Raw genomic sequence first — 9,591 nt, forward strand, 5'->3', positions numbered from 1 at the left:
AGAGGAGCCGCGGCGACTGGCCATGTTGGAGTGGTTTTCTCCGGACGCGCTCTGTTGGATGCTTTCTCAAGGGAAGAAGGTGAGATTTGAATCTGAGGAACCCCGTCTCTTCAAATAGACGGTTCGCCTGCAGGGCCGGGGTGGCATATGAAAAAATGCCCCGGCTCCTTGTATTCGCTCGACACGTAGAGATGGCCATTATTAAAGCACAGAAGCTGAGGAGTACAACATTGATGGGAAGCCGGACACTGTTTGTTACAACAGGTACTTTGGAGTACTCGGAGATGGAACCCGCCTTGCAATGCCGAAGACAATCTACGCATCGGACTCATTGTCATTGAAGCCTGGTTCAGGGGCTACTGGGAGAGTCCTAGATTAGGGGGTATCCGGACAGCCGGACTATATACTTTGGCCGGACTATTGAACCGTGAAGATACAAGACTCAAGACTTCGTCCCGTGTCCGGATGGGACTCTCCTTTGCGTGAAAGACAAGCTTGGCAATCCGGATGTTAGATCTCCTTCTTTGTAACCGACTGTGTGTAAACCCTAGCCCCCTCCGGTGTCTATATAAACCAGAGGGTTTAGTCCATAGAGGGGCAATCATAATCATCATAGGCTAGCTTCTAGGGTTTAGCCTCTACGATCTCGTGGTAGATCAACTCTTGTAATACTCATATCATCAAGATCAATCAAGCAGGAAGTAGGGTTTTACCTCCATCGAGAGGGCCTGAACCTGGGTAAAACATCGTGTCCCTTACCTCCTGTTACCATTAGCCTTAGACGCACAGATCGGGACCCCTTACCCAAGATCCGCCGGTTTTGACACTGACACCGGGTCTTCCACAATTGTAGCAATTTCGCTCACGACTAGAAGATCTTTTGTCATTGTAGGACCTTGACTTGGAACTTCATTCCTTGCTTCTACTCTTGTAGAATTTGTTGAAGTTCTTCACCATTAGGCTCAATTATTCATTGAAGTCTTGTTTATCATTTTATGATGTAGGAGAATCACATGAGGCTTTGTAAGCACCACTTGACTTGTTGTGAAGCTCTTCTTTATCTTTGAGTGACATCTCATGAGCAACAATTCTTCCAATGACTTCAGTTGCCTTGGGATCTTTGTAGTTTGGCATCATTTGGATCAAAGTGCACACGGTATCATATTTTCTATCCAAGGCTCTCAAGATCTTTTTGATGACGAGTTTTTCGGTCATGTCTTCACTTCCTAAGCCGGCAATCTCATTTGTGATGAGAGCAAGCCTAGAGTACATTTCAGCGACACCTTCACCATCCTTCATTTTGAACTTGTCAAGTTGACTTTGAAGCACATCCAACTTGGATTCCTTGACGGAGTCGGTACCTTTGTGCATATCAATCAAAGTATCCCAAATTTGCTTTGCATTCTCAAGACGGCTGATTTTGTTGAATTCTTTGGGGCACAATCCGTTGAAGAGGATATCACAAGATTGAGCATTGTCTTGCAACATCTCCAATTCTTCCATGGTAGCTTCACAATTTGGTTCTCTCCCATCAAAGAATTCACCTCGCAAACCAATACACACAATAGCCCAAACGGCGGGGTTATGTCCAAGAATATGTATTTTCATCTTATGTTTTTGATAACCCACAAGTGTAGGGGATCGCAACAGCTTTCGAGGGTAGAGTATTCAACCCAAATTTATTGATTCGACACAAGGGGAGCCAAAGAATATTATTGAGTATTAGCAGTTGAGTTGTCAATTCAACCACACTTGGATAACTTAGTATCTGCAGCAAAATATTTAGTAGCAAAGTAGTATGATAATAATGGTAACAGTGGCAAAAGTAATATTTTTGGGTTTTGTAGTAATTGTAACAATAGCAACAGAAAAGTAAATAAGCGAAGCACAATATGTGAAAAGCTCATAGGCATTGGATCAGTGATGGATGATTATGTCGGATGCGTTTCCTCATGTAATAGCTATAACATAGGGTGACACAGAACTAGCTCCAATTCATCAATTAATGTAGGCATGTATTCCAAATATAGTCATACGTGCTTATGGAAAAGAACTTGCATGACATCTTTTGTCCTACCCTCCCGTGGCAGCGGGGTCCTAGTGGCAAGCATTAAGCATAGCAAAGTCATAGCAACATCAATCTCAGAACATAGTGGATACTAGGGATCAAACCCTAACAAAACTAACTTCATTACATGGTAAATCTCATCCGACCCATCACCGTCCAGCAAGCCTACGATGGAATTACTCACACACGACGGTGAGCATCATGAAATTGGTGATGGAGGATGGTTGATGATGACAATGGCGACGAATCCCCCTCTCCGGAGCCCCGAACGGACTCCAGACCAGCCCTCCCGAGAGAGATTAGGGCTTGGCGGCGGCTTCGTACCGTAAAACGCGATGAAACATCCTCTCTGATTTTTTTCTCCGCGAGACGGAATATATAGAGTTGGAGTTGAGGTCAGCGGAGCCTCAGGGGGTCCACGAGACAGGGGGCGCGCCCAGGGGGGTGGGCGCGCCCCCCTCCCTCGTGGACAGGGTGTGGGCCCCCTGGTCTTGATTCTTTCACCAGTATTTTTTATATTTTCCAAAACTCGCCTCCGAGGATTTTCAGGACATTCCGAGAACTTTTGTTTTCTACACATAAAACAACATCATGGCAGTTCTGCTGAAAACAGCGTCAGTCCAGGTTAGTTTCATTTAAATCATGCAAGTTAGAGTTCAAAACAAGGGCAAAAGTGTTTGGAAAAATAGATACGTTGGAGACGTATCAACTCCCCCAAGCTTAAACCTTTGCTTGTCCTTAAGCAATTCAGTTGATAAACTGAAAGTGATAAAGAAAATTTTTTACAAACTATGTTTGCTCTTGTTGTTGTAAACATGCAAAGCCAGCATTCAGGTTTCAGCAAATATTATGAACTAACCATACTCACAATAACACCTCGGTCTCACAATTACTCATATCAATGGCATAATCAGCTAGCGACCCATAATAATAAAACTCGGATGACAACACTTTCTCAAAACAATTATAACATGATATAACAAAATGGTATCTCGCTAGCCCTTTCTGAGACCGCAAAACATAAATGCAGAGCACCTTTAAAGATCAAGGACTGACTAAACATTGTAATTCATGGTAAAAGAGATCCAGTCAAGTCATACCCAATATAAACCAATAGTAATGAATGCAAATGACAGTGTGCTCTCCAGCGGGTGCTTTTTAATAAGAAGGTGATGACTCAACATAAAAGTAAATAGATAGGCCCTTCACAGAGGGAAGCTGGGATTTGTAGAGGTGCCAGAGCTCGATTTTAAAATAGAGATTGAATAACATTTTGAGCGGCATACTTTCACTGTGAACTCAACAACTATGAGATGGCTGTATCTTCCATACTACATGCATTATATGCACTTCCCAAACAGAATGGTAAAAGTTTATGCTCCCCCACCACCAACATGCATCAATCCATGGCTTGCTCGAAACAACGAGTGCCTCCAACTAAAAACAGCCCTGGGGGAGTTTTGTTTAATTATATTGATTTGCTTTGATCTTTTTGGATCATGGGACTGGGCATCCTGGTTACCGGCCCTTTCTCGTGAATGAGGAGCAGAGTCCACTCCTCTTGAGAATAACCCACCTAGCATGGAAGATATAGGCAGCCCTAGTTGAAACATGAGCTGCTCGAGCATACAAAACAGAATTTCATTTGAAGGTTTGGACTTTGGCACATACAAATTTACTTGGAACGACAGGTAAATACCGCATGTAGGAAGGTATGGTGGACTGATACGACTCCAACGTATCTATAATTTATGAAGCATTCATGCTATATTATTATCTGTTTTGAATGATTATGGGCTTTATTATACACTTTTATATTACTTTTGGGACTAACCTATTAACCGGAGGCCCAGCCCATATTGCTGTTTTATTGCCTGTTTCAGTATTTCGAACAAAAGGAATATCAAACGGAGTCCAAACGGAATGAAACCTTCGGCATCGTGATTTTTTGGAAGAATATCATCCTGGAGGCTTGGAGATCGAGTCAGAAGATCCTCGAGGAGCCCAGGAGATAGGGGGTCGTGCCGCCCCCCTACTGGGTGCGGCCCCCTGTCTCGTGGACCCCTCGAGCACCCCCCCCCGACCGACTTCTTTCGCCTATATAACCCTACGTACCCTAAAACCATCAGAAATCAAGATAGGTCGGGAGTTCCGCCGCCGCAAGCCTCTGTAGGCACCAAAAACCTCTCGGGAGCCCATTCCGGCACCCTGCCGGAGGGGGAACCCATCACCGGTGGCCATCTTCATCATCCCGACGAGGAGGGAGTAGTTCACCCTCGGGGCTGAGGGTATGTACCAGTAGCTATGTGTTTGATCTCTCTCTCTCTCTCTCTCTCTCGTGTTCTCTCTCGTGTTCCCTCTATGGCACGATCTTGATGTATCCCGAGCTTTGCTATTGTAGTTGGATCTTATGATGTTTCTCCCCCTCTAATCTCTTGTGATGAATTGAGTTTCCCCTTTGAAGTTATCTTATCGGATTGAGTCTTTTATGAGCACACTTGATGTATGTCTTGCCGTGTTTATCTGTGGTGACAATGGGATATCATGTGCCACTTGATGTATGTTTTCGTGACCAACTTGCGGGTTCTGCCCATGAACCTATGCATAGGGCTTGGCACACGTTCTTGACTCTCTGGTAGAAACTTTGGGGCACTCTTTGAAGTACTTTGTGTTGGTTGGATGAATCTGAGATTGTGTGATGCATATCGTATAATCATGCCCACGGATACTTGAGGTGACAGTGGAGTATCTAGGTGACATTAGGGTTTTGGTTGATTTGTGTCTTAAGGTGTTATTCTAGTACAAACTCTCTAATAGATCGATCTGAAAGAATAACTTTGAGGTGGTTTCGTACCCTACCATAATCTCTACGTTTGTTCATTGCTATTAGTTGGTTTGGAGTGACTCTTTGTTGCATGTTGAGGGCTTGTTATATGATATATCTATGTTATTATTGTTGAGAGAACTTGCACTAGTGAAAGTATGAACCCTATGCCTTGTTTCCTATCATTGCAATACCGTTTACACTCGCTTTTACCACTTGTTACCTTGCTGTTTTTATAATTTCAGATTACAAATACCTTTATCCACCATCCAAATTGCACTTGTATCTTCATCTCTTCGCCGAACTAGTGCACCTATACAATTTACCATTGTATTGGGTGTGTTGGGGACACAAGAGACTCTTTGTTATTTGGTTGTAGGGTTGTTTGAGAGAGACCATCTTCATCCTACGCCTCCTACGGATTGATAAACCTTAGGTCATCCACTTGAGGGAAATTTGCTACTGTCCTACAAACCTGTGCACTTGCAGGCCCAACAACGTCTACAAGAAGAAGGTTGTGTAGTAGACATCGAGCTCTTTTCTGGCGCCGTTGCCGGGGAGGCTAGGTAAAGGGCACTCACTCACACCCCGTCAACTAAGCTCTTTTCTGGCGCTGTTGCCGGGGAGGTTAGCGCTTGAAGGTATATCTTTAGATCTTGCAATCGAATCTTTTTGTTTCTTGTTTTATCACTAGTTTAGTTTATAAAAAGAAAACTACCAAAAAATGGAGTAAAGTTTGTCTCATACACTTCATCTTTTTAATATCTTCCATGAGAATGATGAAAAGGATAATTGTGCTCAAGTGCTAGAAGAAGAAGACTATAAAATATTTGGCACTAGATCTTTGTATCATGAGCATGATTGCAATGTTGTTAGTATGAATTCCTTGAATATCCATGATGCTAATGATATGCAAACCCACAAGCTTGGGGAAGCTATGTTTGATGAATATGATATTTTTTGTCCCCCAAGTTTTGATTAGAATATTTATTATGATGAAACCATGCCTCCTATTTATGATGATTATATTTATGAAAGTGGATTTGGAAGAGTCTCAACTTTATTTAGTGATGATTCCACTATCTTGGGAGAGATTTCAATCGATTATGATGAGGACGAAGTTGCTACTTATGATGATTATTGTGATGAAACTTATGCTATAAAAAGTAGTGATGATTATATTTATAAAACTTGTCATGATTATGATTACCCTTTTTCTGAACATTACTCTTTTAATGTGGAAACAATTTTTAGTGTTCAAGTCTCTTATGATACTCTCACTATTCCGAATGAGAAGAATTTTGCTTATGAGGAGAGTAGTAAATTTTCTATGCTAGTAGATCATGAAAAGAATGCTTTAGGTTCTGGTTATATTGTTGAATTCATTCATGATGCTACTGAAAATTATTATGAGGTAGGAACATATGCTTGTAGGAATTGCAATAATATCAAGTTTCCTCTCTATGTGCTTAAAGTCTTGAAGTTATGCTTGTTTTACCTTCCTACACTAGTTGATTATTGTTCCCATAAGTTGTTTGCTCACAAAATACCTATGCATAGGAAGTGGGTTAGACTTAAATGTGCTAGTCATATTCTTCATGATTCTATCTTTATGTTTCAATTCTTATCTTTTATGTGAGCATCATTGCCATCATCATGCCTAGCTAAAAAGGAATTAAAGAAAAGCGCTTGTTGGGAGACAACCCAATATTTACACTTACTGTTTTTGTGTGTCCACATGATTATGCTACTGTAGTAATCATGTTTTATAGCTTTTGTTTCAATAAAGTGCCAAGTAGAACCTTTGGGAAGACTTGGGTGAAGTTTATGTGATCTTGCTGTAAAAAACAGAAACTTTTGCGCTCACGAGATTAGCTCCAATTTTTTACTGGAGAGTGCTTTTAGGTTGATTATTTTTGCAGATAATTAATAGACAAATTCCTCAGGTCCATCAATTTATTTCAGAACTTTTTGAGTTCCAGAAGTATACGTTTGACACAGATTACTACAGACTCTTCTGTTTTTGACAGATTCTGTTTTCTATGTGTTGTTTGCTTATTTTGATGAATCTATGAGTAGTATCGGAGGGTATGAACCATAGAGATGTTAGAATACAGTAGATATTACACCAATATGAATTTGGAATGAGTTCATTACAGTACCTAAGTGGTGATTTATTTTCTTATACTAACGGAGCTTACGAGTTTTGTTTTGAGTTTTGTGTGGTTGAAGTTTTCAAGTTTTGGGTAAAGATTCGATGGACTATGGAATAAGGAGTGGCAAGAGCCTAAGCTTGGGGATGCCCAAGGCACCCCAAGGTAATATTCAAGGACAACCAAGAGCCTAAGCTTGGGGATGCCCCGGAAGGCATCCCCTCCTTCGTCTTCGTTCATCGGTAACTTTACTTGGAGCTATATTTTTATTCACCACATGATATGTGTTTTGCTTGGAACGTCATTTTCTTTTGTTAGTTTTTGATTGCTGTTAGTTATAATAATGTTTTTCATCTTTAGTTTCAATAAAAATGTCAAGGATAGCCTTTGCCATGCTTATTTTCCTAGTATACATGTTGCTGTTTGAAAACAGAAAGTTTACCGCTGTTGCAAAAATTCCCTAGAAAAGTCAGAGAATGGTATAATGTTGAATATTTTTGCATGTTGATATCTAATAAATTCATTACAGTGGGAATTTTATTTCATAATTTTTGGAGTCGGGGAAGTATTGATACTATTGCATTCTTTACAAACTGTACTATTTTGGCAGATTGCTGTTATGGTTGCATTGTTTGCATATGTTTGCTTGTTTAATGATTCTATTTGAGGATAGGATTGTTAAATATGCAGAGACATTTAGTATGCAATGTTGAATAATAATTTTAGTGATTTGCTACAGTAGAAAATGATAAGGTTTTGCATTGGTTTATACTAACCTATCTCACGAGTTCTTGTTGAGTTTGTTGTGAATGAAGCTTTTTGATAAAAAGAAACCATGATACGAGAGGAATTAAAGAGACACAGAAGTTCAAGCTTGGGGATGCCCAAGGCACCCCAAGATAATATTTCAAGAAGTCTCAAGCATCTAAGCTTGGGGATGCCCCGGTAGGCATCCCACCTTTCCTCTTCAACAACTATCGGTTAGTATCGGTTGAGCCTAAGTTTTTGCTTCTTCACATAAGATGTGCTATCCTTGCAATGTCATTTTATTTTGTTTTCTTGCTGTTTGAATAAGATACCAAGATCTGAAATTCTTTAATGAGAGAGAGTCTTCTCATAGTTGTACAATTATTTAGCTACTCATTGGTCTTCACTTATATCGTTTGGAGTAGTTTTTCATTTACTCGTGTGCTTCACTTAGATCCTATGAGTAAATGGTTGAATGAGTTGAATGTCATAAATCTGAAATTATATATGTCTCATTTGCTTATCCCATGGGGAGTAATGACTTCACATCTAAGAAGTAGAGGTTGTAAATTTATTGACGGTTAGCAAGCATTGTATTGGTCATTCGAACAATTCATGAAAGAATATTGAAGGAAGGGAGATTTCACATATAAATATATTATCATAGACACCTTTTATAATTGTGAGCACTAATTAAGTATGACATGCTAAAGAGTTGATGTTGGACAAGGAAGACAACATAATGGGTTATGTTTTCTCACATCTTAGTTAAAGTATATTGTCATGGATCATTCAAACATGTTGAGCTTGCCTTTCCCCCTCATGCTAGCCAAAAATTCCTAGCACCAAGTAGAGATACTACTTGTGCTTCCAAATATCCTTAAACCTAGTTTTGCCATGAGAGTCCACATACCTACCTATGGATTGAGTAAGATCCTTCAAGTAAGTTGTCATCGGTGCAAGCAATAAAAATTGCTCTCTAAATATGCATGACTTATTAGTGCGGAGAAAATAAGCTTTGTGCGAACTTGTTATGGAAGCAATAAAAGCGACGGACTGCATAATAAAGGTCCATATACAAGGGGCAATATAAAGTGACGTTCTTTCGCATTAAGATTTTGTGTATCCAACCCTAAAAGCGCATGACAACCTCTGCTTCCCTCTGCGAAGGGCCTATCTTTTACTTTATGTCTTTTACTTTATGCAAGAGTCAAGGTGATATTCACCTTTCCCTTTTTCATTTTATCCTTTGGCAAGCACTTTGTGTTAGGGTGATCCTGATATATATATCCAATTGGATGTACGTTAGCATGAGCTATTATGGTTGACATCACCCAAATGTGAATACGTTTGGAGGCATCATTTTAAGCCCCAATCTTTCTCTATGTCTGATTAAAACTTCATAACCATAAGTATTGCGTGAGTGTTAGCAATTGTAGAAGACTATATGATAGTTGAGTATGTGAAGTTTGCTAAATCAAAGCTCTGACATAGACTCTTGCTAAAAGTAAGGTGAATTGCAATTGTTTTGATGACTAAGAATGAAGTTTGCTAGCTTTCAAGAAAGTTTATGGTCTATACTTTGACATGTGAATTGCTTGTTACTTTATTGTGAGAAGTTTTATGAGATGAACTACTGTTATGACATATTATCATGCTAGAAAGGTGATTGAAATTATCATTGATCAAACTTGTGCACCTCTAGCATTCACACTTCATAAATTCTTTCTTTATCATTTACCTACTCGATGACGAGTAGGAATTAAGCTTGGGGATGCTAATATGTCTCCAACATATCT

This window comes from Triticum dicoccoides, chromosome 6B (genome assembly GCF_002162155.2).
Source record: "Triticum dicoccoides isolate Atlit2015 ecotype Zavitan chromosome 6B, WEW_v2.0, whole genome shotgun sequence".
NCBI classification, from domain to species: Eukaryota; Viridiplantae; Streptophyta; class Magnoliopsida; order Poales; family Poaceae; genus Triticum; species Triticum dicoccoides.